General features: G+C 39.1%; 1 long non-coding RNA gene across 31 annotated transcripts in view; it reads right to left on the bottom strand.

Moving 5' to 3' along the window:
• Positions 1-19,434, bottom strand: part of LOC123284789 (uncharacterized) — a 471,184-nt gene that overhangs the window by 83,792 nt on the left and 367,958 nt on the right. For 20 of the 31 annotated variants that reach the window (XR_011502348.1, XR_011502323.1, XR_011502320.1 and 17 more), the window contains 3 exons: positions 18,300-18,433; positions 7,532-7,676; positions 7,015-7,059 (listed from right to left, as the gene is read on the bottom strand). The exons of 2 other annotated variants lie outside the window; for them this stretch is intronic. This is a non-coding gene — a long non-coding RNA (uncharacterized lncRNA). 9 more of the 31 variants (XR_011502327.1, XR_011502326.1, XR_011502329.1 and 6 more) reach the window with 5 other exon arrangements.

Raw genomic sequence — 19,434 nt, 5'->3', positions numbered from 1 at the left:
TAGAAAGAGGGGCCTTTTAAGTGTGGTTGTTAGGTTTAAAAATAAAGGATACAGGTAAAATGAACTCTCCTCCAAGAGACAGAGTAGGAAAGATGGAGTCAAATCTGGTGTCAATGATCATCTCTAAAGCAAGTCATGGATCTCACAGAGAAAACACAACAGAGAGGACACTCTAATTTTTTTTTATATCACTCTTCTATGATTATAAAGTCTATATGCCTACTTACCTGATTAGAAATATTCGTAACAAAGTGAAAATAATCCATGCCATTGTCTTAAGGAGCAGCTAAGAATATTAAAGTCTTTATGAACCTATTCAATTATCCAACAAGATACAGAGGGAAAAGAACTCATACAGATAAAACAGGTGATGGCAGCTTCAAAGAGCAAAGAAAAACAAGGTAAGACTTTGGAATTGCACTACAGGAGAAAGGGTGATTTGGGCCTGAGAGGGTGGTCCTGGAGGTTAAGGAAGGGAGATATATGATTTCCTGATATGAATATATATCTCTTTCCTGCAGTGTTTCTGTGCGTCAATATATATTAGCAAATTTTGTAACAATGTATCATCCCAATAAATAGCAGTGGATTTCCTCTTGGAAGGAAATATCTTTATTTAGGAAACGAGTTGATACTCTACCATTTAGATGTGAACATATAGACTTCAGAGTAGAATCTAAAGAAGCCTTCAGAACAAAGGAGAGCCACATTTTTATGCATAAGAAGTAGAATTTGAAATATTGTTGAATTCCCAGAGGACAGGTGGCAGGAGGAACCAGAGGAGCACGAGGGAACGGAGTACAGCGTTGGGTGGAACAGCTCAACTATGGAAATTCCTTGATTGTGGAGACCCAGAGGTCTCCAGTGGGCTGTCTGGTAAGAGGCAGCCCTAATATTCAATGTCCACTGTGATGCTGGCTTATGAATCTCGTTCTCTTGCAAAATTTTCAGTACAACAGGCTACATACATAGAAGCCTTGTGAAAGTCATTCATGTTGCTTTGTAGCTACTAAAATCCAGATGCAGATCTGCATTCCCTACATAGAAAATTTAATATAGAACAGGGAAAGTGCATTCAAGATGGTGAGAAGACACATAAGTGAAAGCCTTCAAGACAAGTATAAACAGAGGTACATATGAACTTAAGAACTTTGGCACCCTAGAAATTCACAGACATTTGCTTGGAGGAAGGAGTGCTGGACTTTCTATATGTCATGAAATGGAATGTTTGAGGCCAATTATTTTTTAGATCCTACGAGACTGGGTCACTTTAGCTGACGCTAGGATTATATATTTGAAACACCCTAATTCATTTCACAGATGATTTCCAAATGTGAAATGTATGTGACATTTAAAAAAAAGTAGGTTAAATGAACAAAAAAGGGTATTATTAAAATAAGTTATGACATATTTTATGGAACGGAGTGCCATTAAAATGTAGGAAGGACATTATTGTGATATTCCCCTACGTTGCTTTAGTTCATGGCCAAGCAGGAGCAATATCCAGCAGTGTCAGTGGATTGTGCTCAGTTCTGGCTTGACTGTCCCATACGGACTCCTTGTCTCGCTGCATCAGAACATCTGTCAGCTCTGCAGGAACCTTATGCCTGGTGGTGGTGAGCAAGCTCCCTTGGTCATCTTGAGCATCTGAGCCAGACAAGGAGGGTCTGAATTGAGCAAACTCATAGGTGCTGAGCTAGAACAGAGTTTATGCAGCCCCTGCTATATAGATATAAGAATACATTTATAAATTTATTAAAAATAGTTCCTTTTAGTAATGGGCTTTGACATAATTTTATTTTATTTTTTCCCTTGGCTACTCTATATTACTAGTCTTTCTATAATAATTATTTGCTTCTTCACTTTAAGTATCTCCATATGTTATTTTTACTGTAGGTTTTGGGTTCTGATGTATTACTGGGTGACCATTGGACTCTGAGGGAAACTGAGAACATAATGGAGTGGTGGAGTGATGTCAGGGTAGGTGCCCCCATTGCCTGCCTGTCACTATTGGCATTTGTCAAGCAGAGCCAAGTATTCAAGGACTGCTTAAAACACTGTAATTCTAAGACAGACAAATCTACTGCTGGAAACCCACAGTTGCATTTCTACTTCTGCAAAGAGAAAGAAATTTTATTCTGAAATATTCAGGTTGGGCATACCAAAAGAAATCCAGCAAATGAATTATGAGCCATTCCCCACGACACAATATAGCATGAATCTCCTGGAATATACAGACTGCAGCGTTTCTTGTGAGTTATGTGGTCACTTGCAACTCACAGAAATAGTTTCATTCCAATGTCTATATCGTCACACTCTTTCTTGCACGTAATTGGCCAGTTTAGCTATAAATTTGACAGTCAATACATTTCTAAAGATTATATGGGCTTCCAAGATTTGTTTGAACACATCTTAAGTGTTTCTTTTTTCCCCCCTGTGTTTCAGGTAGAATCAGAGTGTCACTCACTCTGCAGGAAAAGAGGACCCAAATTAAAGAAAATAACTGAAAACTCGTCTGCCCACCAATCCATCCATCCATCCATCCATTGAAAAATATTTCTGAGTATGAATACCACCTCTTCAATTTACCTATATTATGACTTAAGGCACTTTAGGTGGACCATCTAAAACTGTGGCTCATATATCCATATATCATGGGAGTGATAACTCCTGCGTCACGTAACAGAAAGATTAAGTGAAGTCATATATACTGAGGGCTCCTGACCATTCCTTTTTACTATTTGGTTGGAGGAGAGACTATAGAAGCTATAATTTGGTTGCCGAAATATTGACTTTTCTAGAGCATTTCAACTGAATATTTCTCTAATGTGTAGGACACCTAAAGGAAATCGTGATTGTCTAGGCAAGTCCAAAGTGTAATGTCCCCAAAGCTTCAGGAAAGTCTGGAGTATCATGTTCCTATAGGTTGCTTGTTTATCTTGAGAATATTCTCTTTACATATACTGCCCTGCATTTTGGAAGTTATGCTGAATCATTTCAACTCTGCAGCCTTTCCCACGCCACAGAGAGATGAGTCAGGTTTTTTTTCCCAATGATTGATACCTTCAATACTTCCCTCATCTTTTACCTGATATATGGTTGCAAATAGCAACCCTACAAAGTAAAGTTATACCTGGGGGGTTTTCATACTATACACATCCCAATATGTTTCAGATTATAAGAGATTAAAAAAAAGTGCTTCTATCTTTAAGATGCTCTCAGGAGAAAGTCCTGTCACCTGTTACCCAAAGGAACTTGAACCTCTACAGCTGTTTTAGGCACCTCACGTCCTCCTCTTCTCATCACCTGGGTTCTGCTGTTCATGCTGTTGGTTAAATGACTCCAAGCTGATCCAACAAGTAAATAATCATGGAGTCTACTCATGAATATTTGAACCCAAAAGCGTCCATTTGGGTGCTTGGTGACCAGTACTGGATTTCCATGGAAACCATCAGGAAATTTCTGACTACGGTTACTCTGGGCCTTGAACTTTTCAACAGTGCAATGATTCCCAGCTTAGGCTGCAATCCCTGGAGACTGCATGCTGCATACCTGGCTCCTTCTGTGGTGCCAACGGCATAGAGGCTTTGCTCCCTTTCTGTTTTGCTGGGTCTAAACATGGCCTCACCAACTCAGCAGCCTCTCTGCTTCCATAACAGTAAGAGGGCTACTCATCCTACTCATCCACACCTACTACTCCACTGCTGCTGCTATTCATCCACACCTGCCATCACCTTTTTGTTAACAAAAGACACTGTGTCTGTTAAGGTTATAAATAATTTTACATTTGCACCAAAGAATGATTTTCCTTGCTGTTATTCTTTTCTGTTGAATGTTTTTCTTGTATTTTTTTTTCCCAGTGTTCAATGAAGTGACAGAAAAAGCAATTAGGACATGTATCTGCCAGCCATTTCACTGTTTTTGGGTTTTCCTCTAAAACGATACATTTTTTTCTGCTCGTATTTGAGATTAATGTTTGTTATTAACCTCTATTTGATAGTGAGTATGATGATTAATTTTATGCATCAATCCGGCTGGGCTATGGTGCCCAGATATGTGGTTAAACATTATTCTAAATGTTTCTCTGAGGGTTCTTTTGGGATGAGAGTAACATTTAAATCAGTGAACTTTAAGCAAAGTGGAGTACTTGTTATAATGTGGGTGGGCCTCATCCAACCAGCTGAAAGCCTGAATAGAACAAAAAACCTAACTTCAACCAAGTAAGAGGAAGTTCTGCCAGCCCATGGCCTTCAGACCTAAACTGCAACACTGGCTCTCCCTGGCTCTCTCCCTTACCATCCTACCCTGCAGACTTTGGACTTCTCAACCTCCATAATCATGTGAGTTACTTCTTAAGATGAATCTCTTTCTCTCTCTGTATATATACATATTATGGTGGTTCTGTTTTTCTGGAGAACCCTGACAAATACAGTGGGTTGGTCTAATTAAAGGCAGAACGTTATGCAGATTTACAATCAGCGTACTGAAGTGGCAGTACATCTGGACCATTCTATGGTCTCCAAAGAGCATTGAGCACAAGGAAATGTATTTCAGAACCACAGAGGCAGGGTTTGAAATTGCATCCTGCTATTTTGTTCTGCCATAAGTTGTGACCTTGAGCAGGCGAGTGTTTCTGAGGCTCGGTACCCACATCTACAAAACCACATGTGTTGTGAGGAAGATTAAGTGAGTTAGTAAGTGTAACATCCTTGTAATGGTGCCTAGCACCTAGTAAGCACTCAGTAAATTTGAGCTATATAAAATGATTGTTGTGAGGAATAGAAAGAATGTTCCATTCGTCGGATGTTTGCTGGATGCCTGGCACAGTGCTAAGTGCTATATATATATTATTCATATGGTATTCACAGTCATTTCTTATTTTACTATTGAGACTTACAGAGATGAAGTCACCTGCCCTTGATTGTACAGTTAATAAGGGACAGAGCCCAAAGTCAAACCAGTTCCATCTTCCTCCAGAGACTGTATGTGCAAGCTAACATGTGCCAAATGCTTCACCCAATGCCTAGTACACAGTAGGTATTCAATAAATGCTCACTAGAATTGTCACTATAATTACTGGCCGGGGATTTCTTTTTTTTGTTTCCTGGGAAAAATAGTCACTAAACTATGGTAAATTATTTATTTGCAAATCTAACAGGGGCCATGCTTTCTGATGATCAAATGAGAGCCTGTTGTTTGGCCAACATTCATATTATTTTCATTACTAATGTTGTTGTTAAATGTAAATGTTTACATAAGAAAACATTTGCCAAGTTGTAAAAATAAAATTACATGATTTTTAACGGACAAGAGCAAAGAGCAATAAAACAATAAAATATAGCAAAAAATGGATCATTTTGCTATGATATATGCAACTGATATTACAGTAATGCACGTTTGGAACACAATTAGGAAAAAATAAAGGCAGTTGTGCTCAGTGTAAATCAGAAAACATTCGATTACTATCAGCTCTGCAATGACCCTGTCCTAGCAGGATAGGGAACGGAGGTGTAATTAAGACAAGGTCCTTCACCTTAAGGAAGTGTTTATTAACCAACTAACCTTTTGGCAAGGGAAGATCTCTAATTCCAGTGGTTCGGTAAACACTTCTCTGTGATAATCAAGACTGAAGTTCCTGTGGCAGTTTTAAATACATCATTGGCACTCCTCCTACTGAGAAGCAGGACTATGTGTTCTTCTCTTTTCATCTGGGCCAGCTGTAGTGACTAACTCATAGCCAACAGAATGCAGCAGATGTGACATTGTGTAACCTCCAAGGTTAGGTCCTAAAATGTAATGCAGCTTCTGTCGGATTCACCGGGCCTTTTGCTTTTGGCTCCCAAAGCCACCATGTAAGGAGTCTCACTACTCTGAGACTGCCATGCTGTGAGGAAGCTCAGGATACATGGAGAGGTTGAGTGCAGGTATTTCTGTCTTCAGGACATCTGAGGTTTCAGCCAAAGCCAGACATGTGAGTAAAAACACCTCCAGATGATTCCAACCCCATCCCCAGAGGCTGAGCCTTCCAGCTGAGGCTTGAGTTGTTACTGAGCAGAGGCCAGCCCTTCCTGATATGCCCTGTCCATATTCCTTACCCACGTTAAGGAGAACATATTAAAATGGCTGTTTTAAGCTGATAAATTTGGGGGTAATTTGTTACACGGCAGTAAATAACTGGAACACCATCCCTTCTTATCACATGGTCTAAAAGACACCCCTGGAGAAGTTGTAGAAAGAAGTAGAAAAATGCCCTGGGCCAAAGCAATCAAATGTTATTGGTTTGATCTCCAGTTCTGACACTAAATTTCTTTGTTACTTTAAGCATGTCAAAGTCACTTTCAAAAAGTTTCTCAGTTTGAGCTGTTTTAAAATATATTTTTAAGATTTTAATTTATGTTTTTCATATTTCCAAATCTGCTCTCTACCAAGCCCTGTGCTATACTCTCAGACATAAGGGCTCTGACCTTAAAAAAATCGTCAGATTAGCAGATGGGGAAACTGCACAATCTCCAGGCAATAGCTATTATTTATTGAGGGCTTACTATGTGTCAAACACTGTTTATAAGCACTTTACATGTAATATCTCATTTTATCTTCATAACAACTCTATGCGGTAGCTGCTGTTACTATCCCCATTTTGTAGTTGAGGAAATCAAAGCACAGAAAGGTTACACAACTTGCTCAAGTTTGCACAGCTAATAGGTGGGCAGTCTATGTCTTAGTTAGCTCAGGCTACCATAAGAAAACACCGTAGACTGAGTGGTTTAAGCAACAGACATTTATTTCTCACAGTTCTAGAGGCTGGAAGTCTGAGATCAAGGTGCCAGCCAATTTGGTTCCTGGTGAGAGCTGTCTTCCTGGCTTGCAGATGGCTGCTTTCTCACTGTGTCCTCGTGGGGCAGAAAGACAGAGAGTTCTGGTCTCTCTTCTTTTTCTTATAAGGACATTAATCTCATCATGGGGGCCTTACCCTCATGATCTCACCCAAACCTCTTTACCTCTCAAGGGACTTACCTTCAAATATCATCAGATTAGGGTTTAGGGCTTCTAGCCATGAATCTGCGGGGGACACAAACATTCAGTCCATGACAGTCTGCCTTCAGAATGCACACTCTTAACAACTGTGCCACATTCATTGAAAATATACCACAGCGCAAAAGGAAAGTGCGTTTAAAATAAGTGTAAAATAATCACAGTACTATATATGCTCTCTGATTAAAAATTTGGTTAAAAGCATGCATAGGAAAAAGTGGACAGGAGACAGCAAAAGGAAACAAAAGTGAGATTATTAATGTATTCAAGTTTCTTCCTTTTGTTCTGTATGCAAGATTTTCTGTAATATTATATTACCTCTATAATATAAAAATAAATTTTATTGTATGGGTAATAGCACAAGAAGTTCCATACAGAAGACAAATAAATGTTTATTGAATAAATGAATAAAGAACATGCCATACTTCAATGGAACTTTTTATGTTTTGATCACATGCCTACACATGTTGTCTCTTTTGAAGGTAATGAGGGCACATACCACCTATATCTGGTAAAGTAGATGAATCCTGCAGCCAGTAGTTTTTTTGACAAAGGCAAGGTCACGTTCTAGAGAGTGATGGGAACAAAACACAGACTCTGGGCTCCTGATGGATCAATGAGTCAGCACTGTTTTCTGATTCTTTCTGCTTCCAGGAGGCAGGAAAACAGAGAAAAGAGAAAGAGGGAATTGTGTAAACACTGAAAGGTGTATTCAGATTATCATGGCAGAATTTGGCCTTCAAGTGTTTGTAAAGTTGGAGAATTAACAGGTAGTGTAGGTAGAACATTGTTCAGAGAGAGGCGAGTTGGGAGCAAGTAAGGACGCTCAGAAGGGACCCGCACAGAATCCTGCTACATCACCATCTCTTAATTTGAGCATCTGTGCATTTTGAGATGTGGAAGCTTGGGATGGAGACTGGACTTGGTTGTTCCAGGTTGCCCATGAGAGAAAGAGAACCCAGGTCTATGTGACTCCAACTTTCTGTTCTGCCCTTTGCTACACAGAAATGCTCTCCAGAACAGGAGTCTCATCTTCTGAATTCTATGCCTAATCCTAACACAAATTAGAGATGTAAAGTGTTAGGTATGAGATTTTACCTTTTGATGCTAATAGGATATAAGGTAGTCACTAGAAAGAATGATTTTCTCTCAATCAGAGAATGGTTTTGAGAATTAGACAGGATGATGTCTTGGGGTGAAAATAAAAACTTTGGAAAAAAATTGTGCTTTTCTTACCTTATTAGGTAGCTCTTCTGATGGGGCCTGAACCTAAAGGGAGTCAGTTTGTAGCCTTTGGATATTACATATAGTATGAATTTTCATGTTTGACTGCAGAAATATTAATGTGTTTGTTTATGTGGTGCTGCCCCAGGCCCTAATGAGAGAGCTGCGTAATGTTGGGAATCATAAAATCCAGAAAACCCTAAAGCATATTTGACTTCTCTAGTTTCAGATAAGGGATTGTGGACATCTACTGCATTCATTGATACACCATTTCGTTCTCTGTCCCAGCGACACAGCACATGTGTTCATGTTTTTCTGTTTATTTATTAAAACTGTTTTGGGGGGCTGGCCCCGTGGCCGAGTGGTTAAGTTCGCGCGCTCCGCTGCAGGCGGCCCAGTGTTTCGTCGGTTCGAATCCTGGGCGCGGACATGGCACTGCTCGTCAGACCACGCTGAGGCAGCGTCCCGCATGCCACAACTAGAGGAACCCACAACGAAGAATACACAACTATGTACCGGGGGGCTTTGGGGAGAAAAAGGAAAAAAATAAAATCTTAAAAAAAAAAAAAAAACTGTTTTGGACTGTGACATTTAACAGAGGGTTATTTAGCGAATTCTATGTGCTCAATATCCAAAGAATATCCTTCTCCCCTAAGGGCAGAGGTTGGAGAGAAGGATACTTGACCTCCCTTCAGATATGTGGTTTGAACAATGGTTTTCAGTAGATATTTGTGACTACAACTATCTTCAGGTCAATTGGGCATGGAAGGTATGAAATAAAAGATTCTAGAGCTAAGAAAACACGAACAAACAAGAACAAAATAGGGGGTTAAAAAAGGAAATGTTACAATGTTTAAAGAGCCCATACTTTGGCATCAGACAGACTTGGGTTCAAACGTATGCTCTGCCCTTTGCTTTTGGTCAAAAGTATTCAGCGTCTCTAATTTTGTTTCCTTAGCTGTTAAATGAGGATAGCGATATATCTCTCGTAAGGATTAAACAGAATAAATGAGTCTTAGCATAGTCTGACATTTTAACTACCTGCAAAAATAGGCATCGTTTTAATTAAATGCACAAGTTGATATTACGTTTATTGTGGAGTCTCGCTGCCATAAGCTGTTTATGGTAATCACGACATTCACCAATGAAGTCAATTTCCATCTCTTGTTCGTGAAGTTACTCAGAGCAGCTAGAAATGTAACAGCCATGATTTTTGAACTTCTTGGACTGTAGATTCAGAGATGCTGGTTTATTTTCCCAAAATTTGTCAAACTTCAAGCATCACTGAAGAATCTTCCCCAAAGATCTATGAGTGATTTGCTCCTGGTATAATGATTCATAGCTACAGGGTCTGGGCCAGATGATTTAGGAAGGTGAGATTACGGCCACTCTTCAAGGAAATATCATCTGTAATGTGACTCCTGAGTCAGGAAACCATTTAATAGCCCAGAGCTCACAGTAGCTGAGTTTGAGCATCAGGCCGTGTTTAGAAAGTCTTTCCTCCTCCTTTTTTAATGGGCCTTTATTACAGGGGCAGAAGGCCGATTAACCCAGGACCCAGAGTCTGCTACCATAAATTCACCATAAAATCCTGTTGACATTGGTTGACTGTCAGGGACATAAAACTGTCAGTGGCCACGTTTTCAATTATAAAAGACAATTACCCTGTGCATGTCAGTACATGTACACAATAGCTCATGTATGGGAAACTTCCCAGACATGTGTGGGAATAGCTGTGATCTGTCCTTACATGGTGAGCTGGGAGTTTGAAACGGTCCAAGCAATGGTCCTAACTCTCCTTGGATGTTAACAGTTGGAAGCAGAAGATCTGCTCAGGTTTGTTCTAGTAACATTCTGGACTTTCTTCTTCTGTAGTTTGTCAGAGTGCATTGCAATTGTCATTTCATTTATTGATTTCCCCCACTAACCACTTGATGGCCAGAGTTGTGTCTATTACTTGTTTTAATCTTCAGAATCTAGAATAGCATCTTCTATACAGCAAGTGTTCTGCAAATATCTCAACATCAGTCCATGAGCTCAGTTCTTTAGACAATTAAGCTGAGTGTGCTCCTATGCCTACACTCCTTGGGAAACTTACCTGCCAAGCAGATACTTTAGAATGGTTGCGCTGAAGCTCATTCTCTCTGTGCCTAAAGTCAAATGACTCAACTCTGGCTGAAGTAGACACCAACATACAAGGTGAATCTTTACCAACTTACTTGTGTCCCTTGCCAAAGACTGTTCTCTGCCAGTCTGAATCCCTCCCCCTGCAGGCTGTCAAACACATCTCCACCAGATTATCCTTCTGACACAGGCAGATGTGTCCTGCTAAGAACCCTATACAAAAATATTGATTTCTCCAACATCAGGTAAAAGTCTTTTATCCTAGCATTTGAGATCCATTATCTCATCCCTTCTATCCAATTCCAATATGTTTTCTGGTGCAGATGCACTCAGTAAGACAGGCGTGTAGCTTCACTGAGGCTGTGCTATCTACCAGATTTGGGGAGTTAAGCCTTGGTTTGACTGTATGCTCTGCAACATCCTAACCACGAAACCTTGGAGAGATTAGGAACTCTCAGTGAGCCTCAGTTTCTTCATCTTTAAGTAGGAATAAACAATGCTACCTGCTGAGTTGTGGTCAGGGTTAAATGAGATACTGAATGCAAAGTCTCTCATGAATCGTGGTGTAAAATGAACCTGCTTATCTTCCTATAAACCTAACTCTGACATATTAGTGCTTCAGTTCCACTTGAAATAAATTTTCCCATTATATCTTACTATCCAAGTCCTACAATCCTTCAATAAATGCCTGGAACACAGGAGTTTGTAGTTTGTGAAGTGGTCTTGTATACATGGTGCTATTTGATCTGTACCCCTACTGTGAGGTAGATCATATAAGCGTTGCCTCCTCCTCCTCACAGAAGAGAAACATGAGGAAGTTGAGCCCAGAAGAGATAAGGGATTTTGAAGAGTGACAAAGCCCTATGCTTTAGCATTAAACACAAAGTCAAGTGTTTATAAATCAAAATTTCTCATTTCTCAAGGCTCAGCTTCTTAGCTGGGCCACATTTGGGCACAACTGGTTATCTTCTTTGCTGTCTTTCCACATCTCTTTGCCAGAACCCCTCTTCTTATTGGATTCAACTCTTCACCGACATCCCCATTTCTATCGAGACGGGCTCTCTCAAACCTGTTCAATATCTTCTATGGCTAGATTCAGTGGTATGAACTGTCAATCCTCAGAAATTTTGACTTTCATAGGAGACATCAAAAGACCTATAATGTCAAACCCCAAATGTCAGAGTAAATTTTCGTGGTGTAATGGCAACAGAGGAATTTAGACAATGAGTGAGGATGTCAAATGCCATGGCCATGAAAGACTTTGCTGATTTGTCAGAGAAAAGCACCCACTTTGCTGGTAACGGCTTCCTTCCCTTTACAATTTGTTACAATTATGTTAATCGCATTGATTAATTCCTGCAGTATCTAGAGAATTGCACATCCCTAGTAGTTAAATATTTTGATTATACATCCCCAGGATATGTGTGTTTATTTATTTTTAAATTGTATATATGTTCTAAAATACTAACGTATTTTGTGTCTCACAAAAGTGGACATTAAAAGAAGGTGATAAAGGTGACATAAGTAATATGTTGAATGTCTTTCTGGTTATGATGGCATTTATGGCAACCATATAAAACTTGGACTTCTTACATAACTTTCTTGTTCCTCGTTGCTAAAGTGGGATTACAATATGTAGTAATTGTATAAATTCATTTTATAAGACATGCGTATAATCTATGGGCTATCAATAAACTATGAAAATAGAATTTTATAAGTAAAATACAACATATAGAGTGATATATATAAGACAATATTTACCTCCTACAATATATAAGACAATATTTACCTCCTACAATTATTAACCTTGAGTATTACCTTAAAAGTGTCTTATACTGAAAGATATTAGATGATGCTAATGATAGTGTATACAAATCTGCTTCAAATGATCTTCCAGATAAATTCAGGGTTTGTTTGTTTTGTCTTGCTATGTGTCAGAACTGTTTAGATTGGCATTATTTTAATTCATTAATATGACCAGCAGAGACCTTGTAGTAGAACTGTCACTTCTGCCATTTTCTTGTTAACATGTCCTTGTGTTACTGGCATTATCTTCAATCAGTCATTTCTTTGTAGGAACCCTTGTTCCTTGTTCCACCACTTGTTTACTGTCTGAGTATTAGCATAGTTGACATGAGTCACACAACTTGTAAATATAATTAACCAAGAACACATAAACTGCAGTGCATTACAATACACGTTGCAGAGAATGCCGGCTACCCCCTCAATACCTGTGTTCTCCTATAAAAATACAAGTTTTAGCTGGGTGCGAAGGTTACATATGCTGGTCTCCCTTGAAGCTAATATGATCATTTGACTAAGTTCTGGCTAATGAGATACAAACAAATGGATGAGTGCAACTTAGACAGAAACAGAATATGCCCTCTCCATTTCCTTTTCTCCACTTTCTGCAAAAGCTGAAGCAGCCATCCCGGTTCACAGTAGGAAAGCCTCATGCTCAGAATGGCCGAGCTATACTATTGTAAATTCATGGGTATTCCACACACCACAGGACAGCTATTTCAACCCTGGGAAGCTCAGGCTCATGCTGTTAGGGAAGTTGGAAATAAACTTTTTTTTAGGTCATTGATATTACAGTTTTAGTTATAGCAATAAAACCAATATGTTAACTAATAACATATACTAAAAGTAAATAAATTAGTGTGGGTGCCTATCAGTCCCCCTGTGTTGAATAAGTTTCAATCTTGCCCACCCCACAGGATACTTTGTTGACCATATCAATAATACTCATACAGCTTAATTTCTTTCTTACCTTTTAGATTAAAAACCTATGCTATTTTATTTCCTTCTGGGCCCCAGTTCACTACTTCATTAGAGTGCTGGCATTCCAGTAGACCTCCAATTATCTGTCCTGATCATCAGACAATTGCTTTTTTTTCTCTCTTTTTTTTTTTTCTTATTATATGTATTGGACTTATCAACCTAGGGTACCTGCAATCCTTTTGAAGGCAAAGCTATTCTGTACGTGTAACTATTTCTATATATTAGTGGTTCTCAAAATATGACTCCTGGAATTAGCATCACCTGGGAATTTGTCAGAAATCCAAATTCTTGGCCTCCACCCCAGACTTCCTGAATCAGAATCTCCAGGGTGGGCTCCAGAAATTGGCATTTTGACAATCCCTCTAGGGGATTCTGAGGCCAGCTTAAGTAGGAGAACCATGAGGACTGTGCTAATCACTCTGAAACCTCAAGAGCTTAAACAGGAGCAGCTCTCTGAGCTATGGTTGGAGGTAGGGGAATGTAGAGATGCGGTTACTTAAAGTTATGTTAGAAAAAAAGTGCTGTGGGGCACCCCAGAAAAGGTGGTTTTGAGATGACCCCAGTAGAGGACAGAATGTTTCCACCAAAGATTTAAGGGTATTCCCTTGTAATAAAGAGATGGATAATTATGGCAGGTTATAGGTCAAAATCCTTCCTGAAAGGAGTGTGAGGATGCAATTGAGATGGCAGAAGTGGGAGAGGTGGATTGCTTGCATGGTCTGGGTTACTGTTTAGCTCCACAAGGAAGAACTCTGAGCAGGACTTCCTCCCAAGAGAGCACACTGATGTGTAAGTATGATCAGAACTGACTAAGCTAGTGGCCCTTAAAGGATGAAATATTGGCATGGGAAGATACAGATTTAATGAAAAAAAAGGAGATTCTATGAGCAAATAAATTTGGAAATTGCTGGGCTCAAGAGAGTTAAACACTTTGTCTACTGCAGTACTACTCAGAGCCCTTAATGTACTAATGAACATTTTGAATCTCCAAGAAGGGGTTACAGTAGGCAGCATTGCACAAAATTATTTGACCACCATACCCCAGGGCAATACATGGATTAAATATTCCTTGGGAACAGTGTGTTAGGAACAAAATGTGCATAAACTCAAACTCAAGAGGTTTGAATAAAGGGAAGGAATTGGGTTTAGTAAAAAGTGAGCTCAAGCAAGGGGGTTCCTCAGTAATTTCTATAAATACCAGTGTTCATAGCTCACCTTTGTTACTTGCTAAGGGTATAGTGCAGTTCATTCTCAATCTGTACAAGGTGATTGCTAATCGTTAGATTTTCATGAGGAGTGTTTAATAAGCTGAATTCTATTGACTCTTCCCTCTTCTGATGTAGTTCATTGATTATTCCAGCTCCAAAAGACCCATGAAGTGGACTGATTATGGTGGGTGAAATGTGGCATTAAGAATTTCTTTGAAATCAAAAGGCTTTAAAGAGACAACTGCTGAGGTAAGGATTCTAGATGGCTTATTGAGTCTGGTTCAGGATGCAATCCAGTACTGAGGACCATTATTGAGGAATTTTTGGCCAAAAATAGCCATCAGATCAGGGCAATGGCGAAAGTGAACTTGGTCTAAGATGGAATGCAGTCCAGCAAGGAAACTAGGAGAAACCTAGGGGGAAAATGGTTGTGGACTGATAGGCATATATGTTCAACCTAGGCACCTCAGCGACACTATTTGGAGATGCAAGACTAGCACAAATGGACTAGAGCCATTGGATGGCTCAGCCATTTCCTTTCTGGGGAAAATAAAACTTTAGGGCAAGAGAAAAACAAAACAATTAAAATGCATTAGTTTGATTTTTTTCAAAGATTACCATTATTGCCCATATAAAGGAGCATGGCATAAAAATGTGGTAAATAAATGCCAGTTACTGTTAATATTATTTTAGATCCCATCTGCTGGTAAATCAGTCTGAGGATCCCCAAGGTATATAAGTATTGGCTCAGACAGGGGCTGAGGCCGCATCTGTAGGTGACAAACCTCTATGAATGCTGCTAAGAGGAAAGTTAAGGTAACTCAGAGATTTTACAATGTTCCTAAGGTCTCCTGCTTGCATAAGGTGCACCTGGGACCATTTCTGTCTTCTAAATTCTTTTCCCACTAAGCATAGCCAGGAATAGCCTGGGATGAGGCTAATAAGGTACTCATCTCAGGCACAAAATTTAAGGGAACACCAAAATAACTCATAATCAAGATAAATAATATTGTATAAAATATTTTTAAAAAGCAAAAAGTAATGCAAAAGTCCACCAAGAGCAAAATATCAAAAATTTAAACAGAGGCTTGATATACTGAGACATAATGTAGACCAAAGCAAAAGAAAAAAGCCAATAATGCCAATCTTGTCTTTATTTAAAATGTTGACATTTTGCTCACCACAGATGCTTGGGTTTAATTTTGAGTTTTTCAAATATTGTATTAAAACATTATTTATCTTGGTTACTGATTTTTGGCATCTCTTTAAATTTTGCATCCAAGATGAGTGCCTTACGTCACCCTACTCTCAGCCCTTCCACTAAATCCTCTTTCCACCATAAATATATGGATTCCTGCCTCTAAGTAATCATGCTGGGTTTAAACCAAGTATCATAAAAAACCTGTTCCAGTCCTCCAGTCATGCAGTTGAAGAGAAAAGTAGAAAAGAAAGAAAAGAATGAGCCTTCTCTTGCAGTTATTTTAGAACACTCCAAGTAAGTTTTTAGGACAATGGATTATATCATTTCTTGGGCTCTCAGACAGCTCAGATAGCAGGGTGCCCATTCTCCATCAAAAGAAAAGAAGAAAATACAGCTCTTCTTGCAGTTGGAGAAGTGCAGTAAAAACATAAGGGTCATGATTGATCTCTCCCTACATTCACTGTTGTGAACTGAATTATGCAGCCTCATAAGCTGTAACTGAGTTATAAATTAACTCCTAGAGCTGCAAGGAGATTCATTTAAGGTCTATAATCTCTGAGCTTTGCAATAGGAGGAGTTTGGGGCTGGAGGACAGGGTTCTTCTTTTCAGCTCTAATGTGGGGGACCTCGAAAATGGGGATAGAGTATAAGAATAAGAAAGTATTTCCAGGTCCCCTCGTAATTGAAATTACAATGATTGTTAGCTCAGCTCTTGCACACTGCCTACGGCTGAAGTTCCTGCACATTGGCCATGCTAATTATCTCTGCCCTTGCAGTGACTCTGAGAGTGGGCATGGTGGGCACTGAAAGCTAGTTCACTTGCCATCATTACTCGGGAGCACAGATTGGAATCAGTTACCTTCCCTGGCCCAGGCAGAAACACAGAGAGTGAAGGGAACTTAGAAGAGGGCACAGAGGAATGACCTCAAAACTATTAATTGGATCGCTTCTGTATTTTCACATGTGTATATGGATTTATTTATTCAACACCCATTTGCTCAGAGCTTTCTCTCATCCAGGCACTGTGCTAAATACTGAGTACATGATGTTCAGCAAAGACCCATAAAAGCCCTGCCTTCACAAAGCCTGTAGTCTATTAGGGTAGGCAGGTGATAACAAAATAATCACAAAAAAGTAGAAGAAGGCATAGAAGGTTCTGTGAGGAAAGGCATACAATGTCATGAGTGTAAGTACTGCACCCCTGACCTAGGCCACAGGGTCCGGAAAGGTTTCTCAGAAGACGTAGCATTTGAGTGATATAAACGATAAAAGCAAAGGCAAGAGCAAGGTCTCTTCTTGGCAAAAGGACTAGTGTGCATAGTGGTTAAGATCAGGTACTCTATGAACAATGGATCATTAGGAAACATTCTCAGTGGGAAGCTGGCCTCAGTCTCGGCTATTAAGGATGAAGAAATTCATCCTTTCACAGAAGTTAACCAAACTTCTGTGAAAGGCGAGAGAAAGCCCTACCTCCCTAGATGATTCTGTAAAAATCTCAATATTGAATAAGGTTGTCATTCTGAGCTTCTTCCTCCTACCTGACCCTGCAATGGTGAAATAAGACGATGTCCTTCCATGTTGACATCAACAATTTTCAGTATCCAAATTAGAAATATGTTTGTAACACAAAATAACCTCTACCTGTGTGATACCTTGGCCTCTAACACATGGCTGGGTCTGTGTCTCTGTTTCGTCTGCTGCTTCAGGATTTTCTGGGCTCATCTCTTGGGATGCACTTTTGGACAGAATGCATATTTCTGTGTCCAGATCACAAGTATCACCTTGAATCTATTTTTTTGAACTCTTTTTGAGGAACAGCTGAGCTCCCCACATAATGAGTAGTGAACAATTTCACTCTAAAATATCTTCTTAACATGTTTCACATCAGATATTTAAAACAAGTGGTGGAGAAAGTTCTTATGGAAAATGTTTCTTATCTCAATAGGAAGAGGCTGTTTAGCATAGTGTGGTAGGGTAGAAATGTGTTACCTTTGGAGTCAGACATAATTGGCCTAAAATTCTAGGTTTGCCCTTTCTTCATTCATTTACTTATCATTCATTTATTCAATAAGGATTTATCAGAACCCTATTACATGCTAGATACTGTCATAGGTAGTGGAGATATAGCAGGAAACAGGAGACAAAAACCCTGGTTTCATGAAGCTTATATTCTGATGCAGAGATAGAAAACAACCAACCAACCAAATAAATAAATAAATAAATGTCTTTTGTGTGTATAATATTCAGCAATTAGACATGTCAATTAGATTCAGAGGTGTATCGCCATCAGGATACAATCTTAAAACTCCATACCATTGGTATTATTATTTCCCCCAACATACAGATGAGAGGAAAATAAAGTCCCCAAAGATTATAACATGCACAAGGCAATTGTCTCCTTTAGAATGCCAAAGTGGTCAGAGAGCACCTCACTGAGAAGGTAACATTACAGCAAAGTCCTGAAAGATGGTAGAGAGACATCTGCGCAGCTTTCGAGGGATGGGGGGATGAGAATTTTTGGGGAAGAGCATTTTTTAGCAAGAGAGAAGGGCAGAGGGAAATCAGCTGACAGGATGCCAGAAGGAGCAAAAAGGTCACAGCGATTAATGAGGGAAAGAGTTGCAGGACATGGAACTGGAACATTAATGGCGAGCCCAATCCAATACAAAAGTGCTTAGTAAGTGTAAGTTCTCTTCTTTTTGGAAGAAGAAACAAAGAAAACTAACCAACCAAACAGAAAGCCCTCAATGTTTTCAGAGTACTAGTCTTCTGGTCCTACGTCTGATGGTTCTTCCCTTTACACAGAATTGTTGCTCCACCCCAATCCAGGTGATTCCAGTCTATCGAGGAAGTTGAGGCCCTGAAATGAGAGAATGAACTTAAGCAGTTCATATTTCTGTGGGGGGCTAACCTCCACCCACATTCCTCTGCTCTACATCCTTGACCTTGGGCAGCCCAATCCAAGATATGAATAATTTTAAAAGATAAGTAAAAGGCTAAACCATTAAGAAGAATGCAGGAGAGAAGAAGCCTCTTTTACCTGTCCCTGGTACGTACTCATGCCATATTAACCAACAATGGAAAATGTTATAGGCATAAGAATTATAGAAACACAGAACCACTTAAATACATATTTTCTATATGTTTCTTTTTTATTTAAGCTTTACTGAGGTATAATTGACATATAAAATTGTAAGGTATTTAAAGTGGATATCATGGTGATTTGGTATATGTATACCTTGTGAAAGGATCTCCCAGATCTAGATAATTAACACACCCATACGCTCACATATTTATTCTTTTTTGGGTGTTTTGTTAGTGAGAACATTTAAGTTCTACTCTCTTAGCAAATTTCAATTATAGAATACAGTGTTATCAACTATAGTCACTCTGTTTTATGATACATCCTCAGACCTTATTCATTTCACAACTGAAAGCTTGCATCCTTTTACAAACCTCTCCCTATTTCTCCCACCCCTAGCTGCTGGTAACCACTTTTACTCTCTGTTTCTGTGAGTTTAGCTTCTTCTTCTTTTTTTTTTTTTTTTAAGATTCCACAATTAAGTGATACTATGTAGTATATGTATTTCTTATCTTTATAATGTTTGTTCTTTCAGAGTGTTAAAAAAAGCTCAACTGAATAAACTATAAAGGTCTTATTGGTTTTATTCAACAATTCACGAACCAGGCAGCATCTAATCTAATAGATAGAAAGGAGCTCAAAGAAGCTGTACAAAATGAAAGACTCTTAGAAGCAGAAGAGACTGGGAACAAGGGAATTACATTAAGCAAAGAAAGTGAGTTGGTTATTGCAAGGTTACTTTCCCTTAGGGGATGGCAGGGGTCTATCAGTCAAATTGC

The sequence above is a fragment of the Equus asinus genome, chromosome 3, assembly GCF_041296235.1.
Source record: "Equus asinus isolate D_3611 breed Donkey chromosome 3, EquAss-T2T_v2, whole genome shotgun sequence".
Taxonomy (NCBI): domain Eukaryota; kingdom Metazoa; phylum Chordata; class Mammalia; order Perissodactyla; family Equidae; genus Equus; species Equus asinus.
This window is presented reverse-complemented; position numbering and strand designations above follow the sequence as displayed.